Consider the following 23,684-nt stretch of genomic DNA (forward strand, 5'->3'; position numbering starts at 1 on the left):
GCACTGGAATTTAACACAACATTATAAAATAGTTATAACTCAATTTGTTTCAGTTACTTTTATTTGCCCTTCATATTTAGTATAAAAAATGTAAGCAATACAAAAGTGTGGAAAATGAAAAGTAAAAGTCCTGCAGTCAACAGCCCCTTTCTTGCCCACGTTTTTCAGAGTTAAACACTGCTTGGGTTTGTCTTATTTCCCTTTTTATATGTGAGTTTATTATGCTATGTTTAAGACAGATGAGGTAAGCACTATTACATTTTGCTAGATATGCTTTGATTGTCCAAGCAGACACATACACACACCTATATTTATGTATTTATTATATTTATTCTCCTGTTTTTAATGGGATTTCACTATGTACACTGATCTGCATTCTCTATTTTGCACATTTAACTTTGTATTTCTTTCCACATTGACATAATTTCCCTTATAATGGTTGCACAGCATTTCTTTTATGGAAGCACTATAATTTATTTAATTGCCTCATTTAATAGAAATTCAGGTTGCTGCAGGTTCTGAGACAATGTGCTGCAGTTAACATCCACACACTTAGCAATCTTAGCAAATTGGTAAATTTCTAGCCACATTGGGTCATTAATATGTGAATTGGAAATGGACTAAATAACACCCAAATTCATCTGGAGAAAATTTCGCCTTAATAGTCCCACCAATCATCATCCCTGTTGGCATGGAGAATTATGGTTAATGTAATTTTAAATTTTTTTAAATTGTGGTTAAATACACATAACATAAAATTTATCATCTTAACCATTTTTAAATGGTCCGTTCAGGGGCATTAAGAACATTCACATTGTTGAGCTACCATCACCACCATTCAAGAAACTCTTTTTACCTTGTAAAACTCAAACTCTACTTATTTTAAACATTAACTCCCCATTCCTCTCCACCCCCCAGCCCCTGGTAACCACCATGCTACTTGCTGTTTCTCTGAATTGCATTCCTCTAGGTACCTCATATGATTGGAATCATATACTATTTGTCTTTTTGTGACTGGCTTATTTGATTCCACACTATGTCCTCAAAGTTCATCTATGTTGTAGCCTGTGTCAGAATTTCCTTCCTTTTTAAGGCTGAGTAATATTCCATTGTATGAATATGCCACCTTTTGTGTATCCATTCCTCCATCCGTGAACATTTGTTTAAGGTATTTTCATACCCGCTTCATTGCAAATTTTCTGATGCTTCAATAGTCTAACTTCAAATGGAGAAATGTAAGAAAAATATACACAATATAATCAAAAGTCTATAATCCCCTGCCTCCCCTCACAGACAAGGGTGTATCTATGCTTTGTGCTTTTCCTATACAAGTTATCTTTAGAAAATTCCTTCATGGGGAAGATGCCAGCGCCACCCTCCTCACTGAACCAGAGGACTCAGACTTTACCCTCTGTCCACTTCTCAGGCACAGCCCATGACCCTGCTACCCAGTCAAAGGAATGCATTGTGTCTTTGCTAATATTAAAGAGGAGATCATTGAACAGTATGATTATTCCACTATTGCACTTTTTCTGCATTTTTTTCTTAATTTCCATGAAAATTTGCAGAGAAATTTAAGAACTATAGTCAAAGTATTTGGAATTGAAATTTGAGTTCCTCATCTGTATTCAGAGAGATGCTATGGGCTTAAACTGCCACATGACTTTGTCAGGTTAGATTTGGGGAACTCATTTTGTCAAAATTCCAATGGGATTTTGTCTGAATTACTTGTATTGACATTTTTTTAAGTAAAACCTTCCCTCCCAAATAATTATAGAACACAGAATCTTGATTCCCTCTTACTTACTGCCTTGAAACTCCCAAGTCCACCTCACAACCAGACTAATAAATGGCAAAAGTGAGATGGAAAACAAATTGCAAATGCATTCCAGCTGCTGCATGATGGAAACTAATAAATCTAATTTTTAAATAAAACAAAGAAAATTATTTTTAGCAATAACTGTTATCCTTAAATCCCAAGATTTTCTACAGTGATTGCCTCTTAAGTTTTTTTAAAGGCACCGTGAAATAGACAAGGTACATTAGGCTGAGAGAACAACCAAGGCTTTGAGCAGGCAGGCACCAGATAACTATTTAATGAAGAAAAGGCTAAAATGTGTAACATGTTACAAACCACAAAGTTATTTATTCTACCACTGGGTAAGAAACTCCATCTTTAAAGCCACAGGCTTTCCTGCATTCACTTTTTGTCAAAACCAAATACTTCGAAGTAGTTACACTGTTTTATTAAAACCAATTTATAAAGGATGTTTATAGAAAAGAGCCTCCCAGCACGTTACCTCTTATAGTTTATGGATAACTTATTTTTCAGAAACATTTCTAGTACCAAAACCAGTATACAGTTATATCGCATTTCCTCTCAGATGGCTTCCTGTTCTTTAAAAAAATTTTTTCTAGTCACTATTTTAATTTCTTATTATAAAGTTTCCTTAGAAAACATGATGACTATTCTTCCAAGGAAATGAGCAAAGTATAACTTTTTTTTTAACGGTATAGGCTTAAGGAAGTCAAGAATTCCCTGGATGAAATGAGAAGTTTTTATTTAGATACATCAATAGAAAAGACATCTAGAAAATATGAAGAAAATGGTTTTCAAGGCCCACACGTGTTCAGAGGTTGGCCGACTTGTTAGACAGAAAGCAGACAAAACTATTGGATGTGGATGCACCAAACAACATGAATAAAACAGGCACCAGCAGATTCTCCCACCTCTCCCTCAGCTGGGTCTGCGGCAGGTAGGCACGTACCATCCCTGCATGACTGGGGATGATTTTGCTAAGCAGGGGGGACAGTGGCCCTCATAACACTGAACAGCAGCAGGAGAGGGGAGCAGGGCAGGATGCAGGGAGCAGGGCCCAGGATTCTGTGGAATCACTCTGCAAAGTAAGTGCTGAAATCGGAACTTTGAGGGCAACCCCCTCAATAGATCATTTTTTCTTTAAAAAAGATTTTTTAATGGAAGTACTGGGGATTGAACCCAGGACCCCGTGCATGCTAAGCAGGTGCTCTACCACTGAGCTATTACTCTCCCACCTCAGTAGACTTTTGGTGGTAACTAGCCTGTCACCACAACACTGGAATAGATGAGAAATAGGAAAGGCAGCAACATCTTCTGTATCCCTCTCTCTTTGCCTCCATTTTAGAGCAATTCACATTTTCTCAAGTAAACTGCTGAAGGCAATTAGAAAAATTGACTCGTAGTCTTATTTTTTAAATACATCGTAGATAGACCAAGGCATTATTTAAGACAAAAAGAAGAAATTAAATGAAATTAAGCAAGCAGGTCTTCTTTTATCAATACTGACAATCTTCAAGAAGCCATAATCCACAAAGAAACATAATATCCTACTGAAAGCTTGGGCATCAGGGCTGTGAGCAGTCAGCTGTGTCCCCTGCAGTCAAACAGTGCATGTGAATGCTCTTGTGTCACTCTTTGGGCCCTTCACTGCTATAATTTTTTAAAATTTTTATTGAGTATTTTTAAGCTTGTGTTTTATTTTGTGGGGGTAGAGGTGGGGTAGGTATTTAGGTATTTACTTATTGGTAATGGAGGTTCTGGGGATTGAACCTAGGACCTCATGCATGCTAAGCATGCACTCTACCATTGAGCTACACCCTCCCCACCTGCCATAGTTTTAACTTTACACTCTCTCTCCCATTCTTCCAATGCGAGGACCTCAGCTATATCCCAGCAAGAAGTGTTTGTTTTCTTAAACCCTCCTGCATCCTGAACCTGCTTATGCTTGAATGTGGGTTTTGCCTCCCTCTTCTCATCACTAGACTTTGCTTAGGATTTATGCTCACCAGGAGCCAGACGAACAGCAGAACCAAACGGAAAGCCAGCATGAGGGAAAAATAAACATGGTGGCACCTTTGTGCAGCCTGCGATCAAATCATAATGATCAGGCCCAGCTCTCAATGGTAATAGCTGAAAAGAGCAGCTTTGGGAGGCAAGAGCCCGCACAGGAGGGAGGGAGGTGGCCCTGAATGTGCAGCACAGCTTCCTGCCCCCCGACCAGGGACAGTCATTGCGGTAAAGCTCCTCAGAGGAGCGAGTGTGACTAACCCAGGTTGCTGGCGCAGCAAGTCATCCACCTGCCTCCCCATCCTCCCTTTCCTCCTAAGATGATAGAAAGTGATTTCATTCAGCACTGGTAACACAGCCCAGCCCACAGGGCCTCCTGCTCTCCTCACAGAAGCTTCCCAGCCAACAACAGGACTTGGGTTTGGCTGAAGAGGAGGAAAGAAGTCTCCGCCATGGTGGGCATTTCAGAACTTGAGCTCCCGAGAGTTCACCACCCACTACAGGACCACAGGCCCTCTTGGGGTGACTGGCACTGCAGGCAATGTGATCCCAACTCCCAGAAGCTGGCGCCACATGAATGCACAGGCTCCAAGCCAAGTAACAGAGATCGTCTTAATGCTGCTCATTTTGCCTTAAGTTTTTCTTTCAGGATTTTATTTGCATCTCAGATGAATATGGTATTAACTACTTTTTGTATTCTGATAGTTTGATACCTGGGGCCTTACTGACCCTGTCTGGACTGCCCATCCCAGGGTTAGAGAGTTTCCAGAGATGGTAAACAACTGGTCTGAGAGCAGGCCTTTTAGTCCACAGTGCACACCTGGCCTCCTCATGCTATTTCCTCCACCTTAGGGCTAATATCAGAAAACCAGGGACAGCCTGTCCACCCCGAGTCCGCTGATATTATTCAAACTGGCCAGTCCTGAGCCTGCTGGCTCTGCCTCACCAGTTCCTGCTCATGGAAAACATAGTAAAAGCTTCTGTCTATGTTTCTTCCTCCACCTGCCTCCTGACCGACCCTGGTGCTGCTCCTGGGGCCCTGTGCTCCACAGTCTGCCTGTCTCCTCTTCTCGGGAACTCTCAGTAACAAACGCCCTTTCCCATAGCAGTCATCTTCTGATCTGTTGGCCTTATGATACCTCAAATTTTTCTTATTAATACATTTTATTTTAGAACAAGTATCAGCCAGAGTGTGTCCCTGAGGACCACCGTGGTGTTTCCGCAAGAGCTGAGTATAATCTCAGCGTTCCCTAGGCTTAAAATCTGGGCTTCTAGAGAGTCAGCAGTGGGGGAAGGAGACCAGGACAGTGTTCAGGGCCCAGATCCCAGAAGAGGCCCAGGGCCGGCTGTCTGCACATCAGTGTCCAGCCCATGAAGGGTGTGCGGCCCCTGCTGCAGGACCCCTGCTTTATCCGTGAGGTCCAACCTGCTCTTGATGGCTCTGGCCTTCCAAACAAACTATTCCAAAGGCTTTTATTATTACTAATTTAAAAGGTTATTATTATTATTTTAAAATTTATTTATATAAATTTATTTTTTGGTTCATTGCTGTTACTTTGGGTATTTTTTAAGTAAACTTGGACATGCCTGTGATGTTTGCCATCGTTTGATCTTTAAATTTGCAAAACCAGCTTTGTAGAGGTTGCCTTCTTTCCTTCCTCTTTCTTTTATGTTTTCTTGCTAATATTTCTTTTAATTTTGAAAACTTTTAACAATTTTAGAAAAGTAGAGAAAATCCTAAAATAAACATATGTGTGCCTCCTTCCCAGATTAGCAATCATTATTTATCATGTTTGTTATGACTTTTTTTTTAATTCTTTTTTTTCCATTGTACCATCTTTTGGGGGGGGAATAATTTGGTTGGTTTGTTTGTTTAATTTTTTTAATGGAGGGACTGGGGACTGAACCCAGGACCTTGTGCATGCTAAGCACACACTCTACCTTTGAGCTATACCCTCCCCCTTGTCTTTTTTAATAAATGAAATCAAACATTTACAAATAAAACTACAGATTCCTTTGTTGTCTATTCCAGGCCAATCACGTCCCTTCTTCTTAAAACTTACCACTGTTATCATCTTGATATATGTCTTTCTAGTCCATTTCTTATAACTTTACATTGCATACACATGAACCTCTGAGCAGGAAAAGTATTGTGCTTTAAACTTTGGCATACATGGTTTCATGCTATAAGCAGTATTTTGCAGCTTGTGGAGTTTTTAAAGCTCAATCTGTCTATTTCATCTCTTTCCGTAATTTATTAATGATTATATTGTATTCCATCAATATGAACTGTCATATTGATTTAGACAATCCCCTATTGATTCTGCAATGAAAATTCTTCTATGTGTCTCTCAGGTAGACATGCCAGGCTTCTCTTGGTAAAGTCATAGAACTAAAGTATGCCGGATCTGAAATTATGTTCATTTAATGGATGGACCTGGAGATCATCATACTAAGTGAAGTAAGCCAGAAAGAGAAAGAAAAATACCATAAGATATCACTTATATGTAGGATCTAAAAAAATGACACAAATGAACTTATTTACAAAAGAGAAACAGACTCACAGACATAGAAAACAAACATATGGTTGCCAGGAAGGAAAGGGGGGAGGGAGGGATAAATTAGGAGTTTGATATTTTCAGATACACACTACTATATACAAAACAGATAAACAACAAAGTCCTACCGTAGAGCACGAGGAACTATATTCAATACTTTGTAACAGCCTATAATGAAAAGGGATATGTATATATATGTATAACTGAATCACTATGCTGTACATCAGAAACCAATGCAACATTGTAAAACATCTATACTGCAATAAAAATAAAATAAAATAAAATAAAATAAAATAAAATAAAATAAAAAGCTTATGCAGCCACTGTTAAATTTCCCTCCAAAGGGGTGGTGCTGGTCATCTCTTTATCCATGAAACTGATCCTTGCAAGGTCACTGTCTATTCAAAGCAGGCTGTTAGGCTCCCAGAATTTTTGGAAAAGTAAGAGAAATGCAAATGAGTTTGTGAAACTCCAAAGTTCTACTAAATAATGACAGGAACCATTAACAAGTTATCACTACTCCCTTTTATTATGTAAACTTAGGTCAAGATAAAGTGCCCTTAAATTTGAGATCATATAAATGCTTGGTACCCAGGCCAACTCTTAAGCACAACCATATCACTCATGTTTCTTTTCCACCTGCTCTGCTTTAAGGAAAAATCCTTACTTTTCCATTCTCTCTGTCACATCTCGCACTTGCAGGACCTAGTTCTTATAACTGCACAACTCCTCACAGGCTCACTTCTGGGACTTCCATCAATGCCTCATTCTATGGCTGTAGCCACCCTGGCCCTGGCACTTTGAGAGACCGTGTGTTCACAAGCTCTCACAGCACGGCTTGTTTCGTGCTTCATCCCTGCCCTTAAATTGTCCTTCAAGACATTCTAGTTTATTCTCATCTTCATGGGTAAGGCAGATTTTAGGGAAAACCATCTTTAGCTTTTTTTTAAAAAAAATATTATTAATGCCTTAGATACTCTCTTTCCAATCAGAAAAAGAAAAACCCGTAACGGTTATTTCACCTGTTAATCAGTCACTCAATTCTAACTGAATGAAAAGGTAGGGATATTAGAAAATAATAAATGTACACGGCTGACTTTAGGGGACAAATATGTAAAAATGTTAACAGCCTTTTTAGAGTTTTTCTCAATCTTAAGTTGAATTTTTTCCCATTATAGTTGAAAATATTAAAATTCATTTCAATTAAATAAAACTGATACAATTTAAAAAGTTTTTAAGGATTTTTAGAAAATTCTTAACAGAGCATAATTTACCCAACTTTAAGCTTTATTTGTACTTTTTATTCATTAAATGATCAATGAGGTTTTCAGAAAAAAAAGCAAACCCAAGGAAAAAGTGAATAGATTTGAAATTCTTCAATTACATGTATTATATAGGAAGTCCACTAAGCATTCTAACATGTATACTTAGTACAAGTAGGTTGAAAAATGCTGTGGGTATGACATATCATGATCAAGAAAGGGCATCCCCAAAGCTATAGTATTGCTTATTTTAGCTCCTGGCCACTCAAGGAAGTAAATATGATATTTGGAGTGAATCAGACTCCAACTGATGTCTACATCAATTAGATCCAGCCAGAAAGCTTACATTAAAAAGTAGCACCTTCGTAAGCAGGGCCAGAATCTATAGTTTCTGCCTTTGGTATACAGATCTCCATCTCTCTTTTTAACATTTTTTCTTTTACTATCTTTACAAGCCAAGTGGCCAGCTTTCCTGGTTTGCCTGGAACTGAAGAGGTCTCCAGGACACAGGATTTCCAGTTTTAAAATGGTGGAAGTTCTAGGGAAATCAGGTGAGTTGGTTACTGTATTTTTACGATTACAAATACAATCAGTTTGACTGCTGCAAGATCAGAGGAATCTCCACCAGACGAGGATAGAAGAGAGTAGCTGGTTTGGGGGAATCTCCTGGGGACACTCAGCTGACAAGTGATGTCAGTGGTCTAGTTGTAAGGTCTAAAGCTAGATGAGAAAGCTTGGGGCCTGATTAGTCGAGATGGAGAGGGAATGAAAGTCAAGATTAGACATGAGCCAGGATGTCAGCAAGAGTCCCAGAAATCAGATAGCATTAAACACTTCCACACCAAGGCTTCTCCTTTGCTTTTCTTTCTTCCTTCCTTCTCTTACTTGTGGACGTGCTATCAAAGAGCTTGGGTGGGTAAGCCAGGTGGACTCACATGGCAAGTGAAGGTTGCTGGACAATTATATACTAGAGCTATGTTGCTATGGTACATTATACAGATTCATTCTTGGAAAGTGAGAACTTATTTCTTGTTGCTTCCTATTAGACTCTGCCCATTCTTTCAAGATCTCAGACTTATTGTGTTGGGATAGCCAAGGGCTTTAACAATTGGTAATATCTTGATGTTGCTTAATACACTTAGTTTCTCAAGATACTTTATGTATGTTTTTATTATTAGCCCTAGGAAGTGCATAGAGAATTATTATTACCTCCTTTCTTGTAGGTGAGGAAAATAAAGACAAAATGATGATAAACACTATTAAAATTCCAAGGCTGTAAACAGAAGAACCAGCCTAGAATCTATATATTCTAATTTCTAATCCTCTCCTGAATTAGACTATGCACCTGAAAGAAGTACAGAAAAGATTTTTTTATCTGAAAGAAAGCTTAGAGATTATCTAATTCAATGGTTTCAAATTTTAAAGTTGCAGAAGCTGTATTTTCAAATAAAATCTTACATGGAACTCGAACAAATAAAGCATTTACAAGTGGAGCATCTCAGACTGGTGTAGGGAGACTGGAAATCCCTCCAGTTGCCCCAGTCTCCCTGGGAACTTCTTCCAGCTTCCTGGGAATTCAGTTTGGAAAGCACTGATGAGGTCCATCCCAGTCACTTGCCAGGAGAGGACAAGCCAGAGAGAGGTCACTGGGATGTGCCTCAGGCTACCCGGCTGGTTAAAGGAAGACCTGGAATGAGGCCCTAGAGCTCAGGATTCCCAGTCCATAACTATTTACCATTGCTTGAGTTTTTCATAGTCTTCCACATCCAAGCAGCCATCATATGCTGTGCTCTTGTATAAATTCGTTTATTTTCCTGACTTCACTTGTGGTTGCCTATTTCTTCGTAGAGCAAAATTGAAAATGCAAATGAGGAAATTATTTCACACTTTACTCCTTTTGTTTGTTTTTCTAAAACGCTGTGTTCTTTGTTGTTTTTGTTTTGGCTTTTTAATAATTCCTTTACTTTCTTGGGTATTTTTTGGGGGGGGATAATTAGGTTTTCTCATTTATTTTTAAAGCAGGTACTGGGGATTAGAGATTGAACCCAGGACCTCATGCATGCTAAGCATACACTCTACCACTGAGCTATACCCTCCCTGCCTTCATTTAGTTTGTGAGTGGAATACTTTTCAAGCATTTAAGCAATCACGTGGGTAAGCTACTGTAGACAGTATAAGATATGATACTTGGCAAACTGAGCCTATCAGTATCAACACATTGAACAGAGAAAAGTTTTATCAAGAAAAAATTACAGTGATAACAGCAAAATGGAGAGTAGGTAGCTCCAAGCTTGCATCCCTCCACAGAAACATTTAAAAAAAAAAAAAGTAAAACAGCCAGAACTAACATTGACAAAACTCTTGAAAACAGTCAAAGGTTTATAGAACCAGGTGAATTCTGAATCAAGGAAAAGACAACTTAAAATTTCTATTAATCAAAAAGAATAAAATATCCAGGAATAAATTGAGCAAAGAGGTAAAATATACCCCAAACTGCAAAATATTGTTGAAATTTAAGAAAACCTAAATAAATGGAAAGATATCCTGTGTTTATGGAAGACTTTGTATTTTTGAGAGGCCATTATTTTACCCAAAGCAATCTAGAAAGTCAATGCAATCCTATCAAAATTGCAACCTCATTTTTCACAGAAATGGAAAAGATGATCCTTATATTCATATGGAAATGCTAGAGACCTAGACTGGTCAAAACAATCTTGAAAAAGAAAAAGTTGGAGAACTGACACTTGCTCATGTCCAAACTTATTGCAAAGCTACAGTTATCAAAAGAGTGTGGCAATAGCATAAGGCTATACATATAGACCAACTGAATAGAACTGAGAATCCAGAAATAACCCACACATCTGTGACCATTTGATTATCAACAGGTGTGGCAAAACCATTCAGTGAGGCAAGAATTGTCTCTTCAAAAAAATGATGCTTGGACAACTGCTTATCCCATGCAAGAGAGTGAATTTGAGCTTCTGCTTCTGGCTGTATGCAAATTTTAACTTAAATTGGGTCAATGACCTAAATGCAAGAGCTAAAACCATAAAACTCTTAGAGAAAAAACATAAGGTTTTCATGATCTTGGCAATAGTAAGAAGACAACCCAATTAAAAACTGGATAATAGGCTCAAGTAGACATTTCTCCAAAGAAGATATACGAATGGACAATAAGTTCACACAAACGTGCTCACCATCACTAGTTGGATATGCAACGCAAAACCAAAATGAGGTACCATTTCACAGCAACTAGGATGGCTATAAGAAATTTAAATAAAGAGAGAGAAAGGGACAGAGACAGAGAGAGTGAGAGAAACAAGTGTTAGCAAGACTGTGGAGAAATTGGAACCCTAATATATTGCTGATGAGAATGTGCAGTTGCTGTGGAAAAACAGTCTATAAAAAGAAATCAATAATTTCACACTCAGCTGGCTAATGTCAACTGTTTGGTGGCTCCTCTAAAAGTTAAACATAGAGTTTCCACTATTCCACTCTTAGGTTTATACCCCAGAGGATTGAAAATGGGTACTCAAACAAGTACATGTACTTGGATCATCTACTTAGCCAAAAAGGACATTATCTGATTATTTGGGGAGCATATTTTCCCTGATGTTACTTGGAACCCTAGTTAATAATTTTGATTAATCAGATAACCCTAAAGTTAGCCAAATCTTGCCATTAACCAAGCATTCCCACATGTAATGGGTTTTGCTGATACTGACAGTGGTTGCACAATGTTATTTAGACAGGAGTTGCTTTGTGTCCTTTATTTATTTCAAAATCCATTAGGTCTGGGTTAGGCACAGAGTAAGCAAAATCTGTAACTCAAAATAATTATCCCAAACCAGGCAAATACATAAACTATGTGCCTTTTCATTTCCAGTGAAGTCTTTTATGAATTTAGCTATTGGTTCCGTCTTGAAGGTCCTCTCTAGACTATTGTGTAAACATATGCATTTGTTACATATTATCAACAGAGAGATGTCCTAACTTTATTGTAACTGGTATGACACAAATTAGAATGACCCATGGGAAGAGACCTTGACATGCTCAACTGAATACTCAAATCTTGAGCACCTTGTCATCTCATTCTGAACCTGCTCTGCTGTGTGTATTGAGAGCAAAATTAATGCTGTTGCCAAACAAGGCATGATTTAGGTCTTTTCAAATGATAACTTTCTAATCTCTCTTTATAAAGCTAGACTCTTCTAACTCTTTCCCTACTAAATGTCATAATCAAATTCAGGATGCTGGGGGGAAAAAAGCTGACTTGGTAGCTAAGATGCTAAGTCCAAATTGTATTGTGTATGGACTGCAAGTATTACATCAGGAGTCAAAGGGATAAGAGATTACTCAGAAGGTGGTGGTGAATAAAAATGCTCAGTAAATTGCCTGCTCTCATGACCTTGCGTTGGAATATCTGGTAGTAACTAATAATAACAATAATGACCATGTATTAAAGACTTATTGTGTGCTGGACCCTGGGCTAAATGACTTATTCTACATAAGTCCATCTTACAAAGAAAGGAACGAAAAAGCTAAATATTTCACTTGTCTGTAGCAGAGCCAGGATCTGAGCCCAGGTCAGTATGACTCCATCATGTGACTCCTTAACCATCACCACGTTCTGGAAACTTTCACACCATGTTTCTCTTAACCTCCAGAGAGGACAGGCATGAAGTGGAGTGAGATTATCCCTTTGGCCAATTTCAATTTGATTTAATGGAAGAGGGTTAGGAACTAAAAAAGTACTTTGTACAACTGGCCAGAACGTTAAAAATATCTCTAAGATTCCTTGCAAATATCTTAACAAGGTACATATAAAGGGAAAAAACAAAATCATTAACATAAACTATTGACTGAGTCTCACCTTTATCAAGGGTTTAGCCTTGAAATGTCCATGGGCTTTATTGCCAGTCACTTTTGAACCACCACCTGCCAGTCTGGTGTATATGGCCCTGTGCTATCTCAGTTGGTTGGAAAAAGAGAGGTTCACTTGAGTTTGGGGTTTGATGCTTGAAAGCATCTCACTCCCTGGACTAGCTCAGCCTGGGTAAAGAACAGTTTCAACATCAATGCATCACTCTAGCATTTCTTTCATGGAAGCCACTGAAAAGGGTGCTCTAACTCTCAATTCAACTCCACACAAATCCAATCCAGCTGGGAAACATTCACGATGTGCCTTTGACATCACGTGGGACACAGACTCAAGGAAAAGATCCCTGAACGCAAAGAACTCACGGCAAGTGTCCAAGACGGTGAGTCAACTTGGATTCCACCCTGGGAGACAGAATCTGAGACTGTTAACTCAACCAGGGAAAGAGAAGGGCTTCCCGGAGAAGGCCGTCACTGAGCTGAGTTTTGTGGGATAAGTCAGACTTTGTGGATGAACAAAGACACAGTGATCATCAGAGGGACTGGAAGGGCATAGTGCTAAAACATAGCAGAGCTGTTCAGGAAACCATAAGTCGTTCTAGAAAGGATCCTATCCACATGGTCCTAACCCATCCCTGCACCCTCGATTTTGATCCACCCTCTCTTGCATCTGAGTCTCCACCTCCCCACAGCCCCTCCTGGGCGCATTCATACCTACTCTTGGTTTAGGGAGGGACCAGTAAAGACCCAAGACTCCCAACGTGAGGCTGGACAGACTGGGAAAAGCTTTACATTCTATTTTTTCTGATGAAGCCAAGATAAAAAGTCTCTCCCAGCAAGATACTATTATTATTCTCGGACGGTTCTCTATTTTTGAAATTTGGGCCAGATCACGCCTATTGCTTTGGAGTTAGGTCAACTAAGATCATTCTACTTCCCAGCCCACTTTATTTTTAAAATCTCCGTCTGTATTGAATTTGAACTTGAGCAGGATCTGTCTCTGAGATTATCTTGTCACAGCTGACAGTGCTCTGGTGCCCTCTTGCTTTGTATGGGTTGGCTTATAGGGTTTACTGGCTGGTTTAAAGCTAGCGTTCGGGCCTTTTCATCTTTCCATGTTCTTTATGCAGAAAGTCAGGGCAAGGAAGGGTAAGAAAAAAGGAGGGGGGGTTCCTGGAGAGGGAAAAAAATATGAATAGGCCATTCTTTCAATATGCTTAGCCTGATATACATAATTCAGGCTGAGGAGAAGAATTACACTGTAAACAGAAACATCTCAGCCATCTGCACAAAGCTCTTCCAACATAATTACATCACACTGCAGCTGATGGCTGGTTGTTGATCCAAATATTTGGCAGAGAGGGTGATACCCTCCTGGGATGTCACAGCCATCCACAGCTTCCTGCCTCATTATTTTTTAACCAGTTTTATATAGACAATTAGGATCAGTAGAGAATCCAAAGCTTTTACTAGGATGAAAAGTCTCTGACTTGGTAAGTTAAATTGGCAATTGAGAATGTCTCAGACTACCAGCCTGCGTGGTTTTAAGGTTTCTTAAGGTAACGGGAAACACATTCAACTGGAAAAAAAAATGCCCAAGAAAAATTTAAAAGCCTCTTTCATGGTCATCAGTCATTAAACTCAAGTGTTTACACACTGCAGCCTAGTCAGCCTCTTCATTTTGTTAACAGTTAAAGATCCTTTCTGATTCTTTTCCATTATAGTTTATAACAAGATACTGAATACAGTTCCCTGTGTGATACATTAAGGCCTTGTTGTTTATATGTTTTATGTACAGTAGTTTGTATCTGTTAATCCCAAACTCCCAATTTACCGCCCCCCCACTTCTCCTTTGATAACTATAAGTTTGTTTTCTGTGTCTGTGAGTCTGTTTCTGTTTTGTACATATGTTTTGGATTCCATGCATAAGTGAAAGCGTATGACATTTGCCTTTCTCCGTCTGACTTACCTCACTTAGATATCTATACATATATATGTGTGTTAACCGAATCACTTTGCTGTACACCTGAAACTAACACAATACTGTAAATCAACTATACTTCAATTTAAAAATTAAATTAAAAATTTTAAAAAGGTCCCTTCCCTCCAGTCTGCCTGGAAAAGAAGAAGGAGTTTGAGTTTCAATCATGGAGATTTAAATCAAAGTTGAAAGAAGAAGAGGGCCAGCCTCTTAGCGTTTTTGCCTTGGAAGTGAAGTCCACTTTCTCTAATTGCCTCCCAGAGTCTCTGGAGATCCTTACTACCTTCTGGATAGTCTGCTGGGCTAAACGTCCCCCAGAAACATGAAAATGAGGCAAGTCAGGCCTTGAGCACCCTGATCCCTCTGCCTCCACAATTATCTTGCACCCTAGCCTGACCTCCGAGCAGAACGGTTGAGTTTATTGGTTTGCTCATCTCCCCCTCTTGATTGCCAACTGAACTTATCTCAAGTGTCCCTCCTGGGTCAGATTTCTTGCACTGGGTCAACAAAAGATGTGGGGCAGACTTCCAGCCCCTCGGAAGGCCCCACAGCCCACATCATTAGGTCATCCTGAGTACTGTTGTTTATTCTATCCTGACCCTTTTATAAACACAGACACAGCCTGGTGTGGAACTGATGATAGTATCTTTTCTTTCTCACCCCCCTGTTAGGTTTCTGGCTTTTTATCCACAACACCACGCAGCAGACAGGATGGACTCACAGCTGGAACCTAGGGTTACATAATTGCTCAGATGGCCAAGAGGTGAAAAGGCAGGGTAGTGTCTGTGCAGGGTTCCCAGATGTCCACTCCTCCTACTCCACGGCTCTGAGGTCTCTGGCCAACACTGGACTCCCCTGATGATGGTGGGAGATCAGAGTCAACATTCAGGGCAGACAGATGACCATGCTGAACAACTGCCCAGAGGTGCAGCTGTGAGCAGGCAGCTGGTTGGTGGTGGAGAAAAGTATTGGCATCTCCCCTTCAGAGGGAACAGGAAATGGTATTGGTACCTGAGGGACAAGATCACAGCTGGGGGCCTGGTTCCCTTACTCAAGCAAAGTTGCTGGTTTGGGGGCAATGGTGAGTCTTATTCAGTCCTGGGGCCAAGTTGCTTTTCTTTCAGTTGCATTTCATGCTGCTGGCCCCCAATTGTGGGCATCATTCTTTCATCCCATGTGGGGTCCAGATGTATATGACCGAAGGGAAATTATTTTCCCTAGAGACGCTGGGTGGATAGGAAAATTACTTCAGATTTTCGTATTTTTTTAATTAATTAATTATTTTGATTGAAGTATATAGTCAGTTACAATGTGTCGATTTCTGGTGTACAGCACAATGTCCCAGTCACGCATATACATACATATATTCGTTTTTTTACATGCCTTCTTTAGCACTTCATAGTAATGTGGCGGGGGCCCTGGGGATTGGGAGCAGCGTTCATAAAGGAGTTGAGCTTACTCAAGCCAAATGGTGAAGAAAAAAGAAAAAGACTAAAAACAAACTCCAAGGGCTTGGCAGAGGGTAGACAAAAAGAAGTAAGAAAGAAGTGAGGACTGAATTTGGGAAGATTCTTGGTTTGGTCAATTGCCTGTATGATCAACTCAATAAGAAGCTGAGAGGGAAAATTATTTTAATTGACTTGAGAGAACCCAGTCCTTCCATAAGCACAATCATTAGATCTGTCATCTCCTCTCCTCTGACAATGGCAACACCAGTAACCTAAGAGTTCTAACAATAACTTACATTTTCTTAGCACTCCTGCTTTCAAAGTCTTTTCTCTTTGTTTCTATAGACTTTCATTTGCACTATTTCATTTACCATCTTCAGTCCTCCAACTGCACCCCATGGCTCAGAATCACCCTTGGGCTTGTAGAAAAGGCACAGGAGGCAAGGAATTCTGAGAATCAGATAGACCTGGGTCCAGATTTCCCCTTTGTTGCTCACTATGTGTGACTTAGAGCAAATTACTTAACCCTGACTGTCCTCAGTTTCCTTATCTGTGAAATGGAGGGAAACAAGGCGTAATCCACACCACACTTTTGCTTAAAGGCTTAAAAGAGGCACACCTAAACACTCAACAAACGGTAGCTATTAGCTTCTAAGCCCATTTTACCCACAAGGAAGTTTGTCTAATTTTCCAACTCTGCACTTCAAGCCAAAATTGCCTGTTGAGATCTGTGGTCACCAAGCCTGCAAATTAAAACAAAAATGTGTTCAAATAAACACTGAAGTATATAGTACAATGCATGATGACATAGAGTGAAGAGACCCTGGTTTGCCCTAGCTCTTAAAGTGTTTAATGAATTAATTGAGATAATTCATATAAAATACTTAACGTGGTGTCTAGTACATCAAATACATGATCTCTAAGTGTTCTTTCCTTCTTGCTTTACATTCAGTTGGCTAGAAATCCCGTTGAATAGATAGATGATAGATAGATAGATAGATAGATAGATAGATAGATAGATAGATAGATAGATAGACAGACAAAGCAGATGGATGGATGAATAGATAAATGGATGGATGGACAGATGGATGGATGAATGGATGGATAGAGAGAGAGAGAGAGATGATAGATAGATAGATAGATAGATAGATAGATAGATAGATAGATAGATAGATAATAGGTAGAGAGAGAGAAATAGAGAGAGAGAGATACACTAACTCCTCACCATCCTCACTGCTATCATCTGATTTAATATGCACCATCTCTGGGTTACTGACCACAGATTCCTAACCAGGCTTCCTGTTTGTTCCCTGACCTCCTACTTTGTATACTTAACTTAGCAGCCAGCATAACACTTAAAAAAATAATTCAAACCATGCCATGCCTCTGTGCAGAGCATTCCAAAGGCCCCCAGCCTCACTCAGAGTAAAAGCAAATATTCTTAAAATGGCCTATGATGTCCAGCCTAATCCACTTCCTGCCTTCCCCTCTCCCCTACAGATCCCCTTACCGCTCTGATCTCTGACAGCACCTCTCATCACCCTCCTTCTGGTCACTCTGCCACAGACCCTGAGGTTCCTGGCAGTTCCTCCAGCCCATCCCACAGCAGGACTCGGCACTGGCTGGTCCCTCTCCCTGCGTCACCTCCCACTCGTATCTGCGTGGGTCACTTCCATACCTCCTTCACCTCAATTCTCAAATGTCACTTTGTCAAAAGACCTACCCTGGCCACCCTCTGGAAACGTGTACTGCCCCCAGCTTGCTGCCCCTCCAACTGCCCTTTCCCCTCAGCCCTCACCACTCCATATCTCACCTCCAAAAGTCTAGGAATTTATGTCTCTGAATCTATATACACTTCTCTCAATAACACCTACCTCAACCTCCTTCACTTACTGGTTTACAAATATGCTTCTTCCAGTAAATCAGGAATTTCTTGATATTAGAGAATCTATTACATTTACTTTTTTTTTTGCACCCCCAGAATTTAGTAAATGCTCAATAAATATTTCTTTAACAAATGAAGGAATGGATACATGAATGAATTTTAATTGACTTCCAGAGCTAAAAGACATTTTTCAAATTCACTTATTTTATTCCCCCACCCCCATCACCTTTATACAGAAGGAGAATGACTAATGGTCGAAGGTTGAGACTTTCAAAAGATGACCACTTCTCAATTTACTCAGCAGAAATTTATTGAGTCCCAACAGTGGAATGACACTGTTTTAGTTGCTCAGGATATCGTGGACATGGACACAACAGACCACAGAAGTGTCTGCCCTGATGGAGATGGAAGGTTGGGAATGGGAGTAGAGAGAAGAATCAATTGGAAAAGACTTTACAGAGGAAATTTATCAGCTGAGTTTGGAAAGATGGATATGAATCTGTAGGTTGACATGGAAGGACGGCATTCCAGGCAAAGGTGTACAGCTCCCTGGAGGAGTCAGTGATGGAGTTGGGTAGAAATGATAACCACAAGGTAGAGAGGGGGCTAAAGCCACTCGTGGGAGCCCCCGACTTGATTTCAAGCTGGGCGGTAATGTGATCACACTTAAACTGCCAATTGTCTACTACGTCAGAAAAAGTTAGAGATGAGGAAATACAGGTGGAAGTGACTACATTGATCTGGTCCTTGTATGTAACGGTTGTGAGCCCAGTGGCCAAGACTCAGATGCTTCATAGAGGTCACATCCAAATATATTATTTTATAATCTACTTTTGTATCACTAAGTGCATTATAACCATTTTTATGTCAATCTATATAGATAAACCTCATTCTTGCCCTTAGTGATTGCAGGATCTCTGGTGTACCTAGTATATTTAACAGTTCTCCTAAATCATATTACAATATCATGAGTTTTTAAAGCATTCATACCTATATTTACCATTTTGACTGTAATTGTATTAGCTTGCAGTCTCGGATAGCCTTAACTAATTTTGACCTATAGCAACCTGACAATGACTCCTTGTGGTAGGTACCCTGATTTTCATTTAGTAGACGTGGAGACAAAGGTTTAGTGGGATAATTCCCTTGCTTAAAAATCACAGAGCTACAAAAGACAAAACTAGATTCCAATGCAATGTATGTATGAACTTTCAAGCTCGGCCCACTGCATTAATGTTCATGGAATCCTGTAGCTGGAAAAATAATTTATAGTCATGTAATTCATTCTCACCAAAGTTCTATCAGGTGGGCAAGTCTCTATAAGTGAGGATTTAGTTATTTTGTATCTTGCCCTCCTTTGTAGAGCAATTTTACCCTAAACTAAGCAGCCAGTGACCAGTTTGGAGCACAGTGTCCCCTAACCCGCTGTCAGGTGGAGTTCCAGCCTGCAGAGGTCTTGTCAACATCCCAGATTCCCTTCCAAGTTGTTTTTATTTTTTCCCGCACAGTTTTGCCTCTGAAAGTAGTTCAGATTCATTGTCTGGAAAAGAAACCAAGAACTCAATGCTACATTCAGAAGGAAAACACACTCTAATTTTGTTAGCAGCTGGACCCCCGAGCCCTCTATCCTCTGGCCTGAGATGAGATGTACTGGGTGGGTCTTTGCAAGCACACTTGCTCAGCTGCACCACTGCCTCAGAGCATCTTGTCCCCAGCGCCTGGTACCCCTGGTGACTATACGCTCTGCTTGTCTGACCTCCCTTACTACCCACAGTGTGCTTTCAGATGGATTACTCCATCTGATCTTAGCTGAAATCATGGATTCGAAAACTGCAGCTAGAAGACACTATAACTTGACACGTGGGAGGGAGTAGGTCAGTTTTCATCCACTAAATGTCAAGCAAGCGGCTTCACTGATTGTTTTTTACTTGACTTGGCCAGATCCGTAGGTTGTTAAGTCATCGTGTTGACAGTAATTGAATCAATGCAGTTTGATTTGGAGGGAAGAAGGCAGATGATTGCAGCCAACATTTAAGCAGCAAGCATTCGAGGGCTTATTGTGTGTCCTGTAGTCCTCATGCACTATCAGCATCCCCTCCATACTCACGCTAACTCTGCAAGGTGGGCGTTCTCATTAGCCTCATCTTACACGTGAGGAAACTGAGTTTGAGAAAAGTGATGCACCTTGCCCCAAATCATCTGGGTGGTGACAGGGCCAGAATTTGAGCCTGGTGCTTAACCATTATACTTACTCTCTTGCAAATTGCATGAAAAATAGTGCAGGACTCAGCCCTTGGTGGAGGCACATAGCCCCATTGGGGCCCCCCTGCCCTCCAGGTGAAGGGCAGAGAAGGATCCCCAAACCTTCACCAGACGCCCCCCCTTCAACAGCGAGCAAATCAATGCTTAGACTGCATTTGTGGCACTGACGGGTCATTGCTGTGCTTTCTTTTGTAACCAAGTGACAAAAGTGTGTCTTGGAAGTTGCACACGAAGATGGAGGGAGTTGATTTACTTGGATTTTCATGGTTCAGTGCCTTGGGGTTGGAGGTGGGGAAATAGAAGGGCTTAAGCTTCGGAAAACTCACTCTGCTGGGTGCCTCCCATGCACAGCTCCGCCCCATGTGTGTGTTTGTAGATATTTATTTCCCATCCTGTGTCAAAATCATTTGAGCCCCTGTGCTTTGTACTTGAAAGGATCTTCAAAGGGTGACAGCCTCTCAGATGTCTGGACTTCAAGCTTCTTTTCTCCTGCTCTTTGTCTGGTTGCTTCACATCACGGTGGATTATCATTTCTCCCCAGACTGCGGTCTCACTGTTCTTGCAGCCCCAGACAGACTTGGTGTTCCGCACCTGTCCCCGCCAAACTGCCCTGGAGTCCGGTAGGCTTCGGCAGAAGGAAAGGAAAACAGTGCTCAAAGTTTGGAGCCATTTAAAACCTCTTGTTTACCTCGTTTTTGCTCATTATTTTTAAAAATGTTATTGAATTATAGTCAGTTTACAATGTTGTGTTAATTTCTGGTGTACAGCACAGTGATTCATATATATATATATATATATATATATTCCTTTCCATATTCTTTTTTACTATAGGCCATGATAAGGTATGAAGTATAGTTCCCCGTGCTACACAGTAGGACCTTGCTGTTTATTTACTTTATATATAGTACTTAGTATCTGCTAATCCCAAACTCCTGATTTATCCCTTCCCACCCCTTCTCCCCTGGTAACCATAGTTTGTTTTCTACATCTGTGAGTCTGTCTCTATTTCATAAATTCATTTGTGTCCTTTTTTCCCCTTAGATTCCACATATAAGTGATATCATATATTTGTCTTTCTCTGTCTGACTAACTTCATTTAGTATGACGACCTCCAGGTCCATCTATGTTGCCACAAATGGCATTATTTCATTCTTTTTTATAGCTGAATAGTAGTCCGCAGTATATATATGTATATATCCCACAATTTCTTTATCCAGCCATCAATCGATAGTTGATGGACATTTAGTTTGTTTCCACGTCTTGGCTGTTGTAAATAGTGCTGCTCTGAACACAGGGGTGCATGTATGTTTTTGAATTTGAGTTTCCTCCAAATATATGCCCAGGAGTGGGATGGCTGTATCTTTGGGTAAGTCTATTTACAGTTTTTTAAGGAATCTCCATACTGTTCTCCATAGTGCCTGCACCAAACTGCATTCCCATCAACAGCATAGGAGGGTTCCCTTTTCTCTGCACCCACTCCAGCATTTATCATTTGTGGACTTTTTTTGGTGAGGGGGATGTCATAGGAACAGGCATTGGGACTTCTTATTCTATCATTTTTTTTTGACTGTACATATACATTGTATTGCATGTAAATACATATAGACAGTATACTGCACATTTTTTTAGTTGTCATATATGTACTAATTAATGTTCCTAAGAACAGATTAGATCTTTAGCTTTGTAAATTTACATAGTTATCAAAGGAATAAAGCCAACTACAAAATAAGAATCAACAGAATGCGTAATCCAATCTTAAAGGACAGTCAGATGTGCTCTCACATATTCGAGAAATCAAAATAATAATTAGTTCATTTGTGTCATTATTATTGTTACTACTTTTAGATTCCACATGTAAATGATGTCATGTGGCATTTTTCTTTCTCTTTCCAGCCCACTTTACTCAGAATGACAATCTTCAGGTCCATCCATGTTGCTGCAAATGGCATTACTTTAGTCTTTTTTATGGCTGAGTATGTTCCATTGTATATATGTACCACATCTTTATCCAGTCATCTGTTGATGGACACTTGGATTGTTTCCATGTCTTGGCTATCATAAACAGTGCTTCTATGAACATTAGAGTGCATGTGTCTTCTTGAATTTTATTTTTCTCCAGATATATGCCCAAGAATGGGATTGCTGTATCACATGGTAAGTCTATTTTCCATTTTTAAAGGAAATTCCATACTGTTTCCCATAGTGGCTGCACCAATCAGTTAGAGCAGGTAGATAGCTAGAGATGAGCAGAGAAAGGGGGACACAGACCAATGGCAGGAATTGGGCAGAAAGGAGGGGCACAGGCCAAATGCAGGAAACCACACATCATGGAAGCACCAGGGGTCCCTGGGCAGAGAGAGAAAAGCAGGAACCTTGGGGCTGGTAAGGGGTCACACCTTTTGGGGTGATGAATGGCCTGGAGACCGACAAAGGTGAAAAAAGGCAGGAGTTTCCAGTGTCCAAATGTAACTTTTTGTTCATTATGCCCTCATTTAAATAAAATTAACCTTGCAGATTAGAAGTACCCATCATGCACCAATCCCATGACACTTCCAATCCAGACTAAATAAGGACAAAAATCCCTCCTCCCCTTGGGAGGGTGGAGTTGGGATGATAATCAGGGAACACGACCCCAAACCCTTCCCTCCCTAGTGAATATTCCACTCATTCATTTTCACACCCTGTGTAACCAACTTGCCAAAGAAACTCAGGGCAGCTGCTCACCTGAGCCTGCCCGCTCTCCCCTTGAGAGTGTACTATCCATCCTTTAATAAATTCTCACTTTACTTTTTTTAACCACTACGTCTTGTCTCTGAATTCTTTCTAGGGTGGGACAAGAACCTGGAACACGGATTGCACTCACCAGCAACAAATCTACTTTCCCACCAACAGTATAGGAGGGTTTCCTCTTCCCCACACTCTCTCCCGCATCTAGCATTTGTAGACTTCTCAATGATGGCCATTCTGGCTGGTGTGAGGTGATACCTCATTGTAGTTTTGATCTGCATTTGTCTGACAATTAGCGATGCTGAGCATTTTTTCACGTGCCTATTGGCCATTCATATGTCTTCATTGGAGAATTGCTCATTATTTTTATTTCAGTGGGCAGAGATACAATAGTACAGTCAAGAAGCCATTTCTTTGGGGTTTCTGATGCCCTTGTGAGACCTGTATCTCCTCCATCCTCCACAAAGTTACGATTGAAGAAGAGGAGAGGAGAGGAACCAGCAGAGAGAAACAATTTTCCCAGTGAAAATGGAGTTTTAATGCTCTTTCTGCTATTTAGGAAGTCGGTGACAGATAAAGGGCCATGACTTTCTACAAAAGGACACTCATCTGAAGCCTGGGAGGACTGCATGGAGGAAGCCTGCTTTGGAGGATTGGAATAAGGAAACGTAGCCCAGCCATCTTTTCAGGAAATATTGCAGTGGGTCAGAAAGTGTCGAGATGGGAAATAACAAAGGGTATGCCAGTCATGGAAGGCGGGAGGTGGTGGATTGCAGTAGGAGTGGTAATGGACTAAGAGATGGAAGACCTGGACTTGAGTTGGTGTCAACAGTCTTTGTGTTAGCTAAATGCATCTG

Source organism: Vicugna pacos, chromosome 11, assembly GCF_048564905.1.
Source record: "Vicugna pacos chromosome 11, VicPac4, whole genome shotgun sequence".
NCBI classification, from domain to species: Eukaryota; Metazoa; Chordata; class Mammalia; order Artiodactyla; family Camelidae; genus Vicugna; species Vicugna pacos.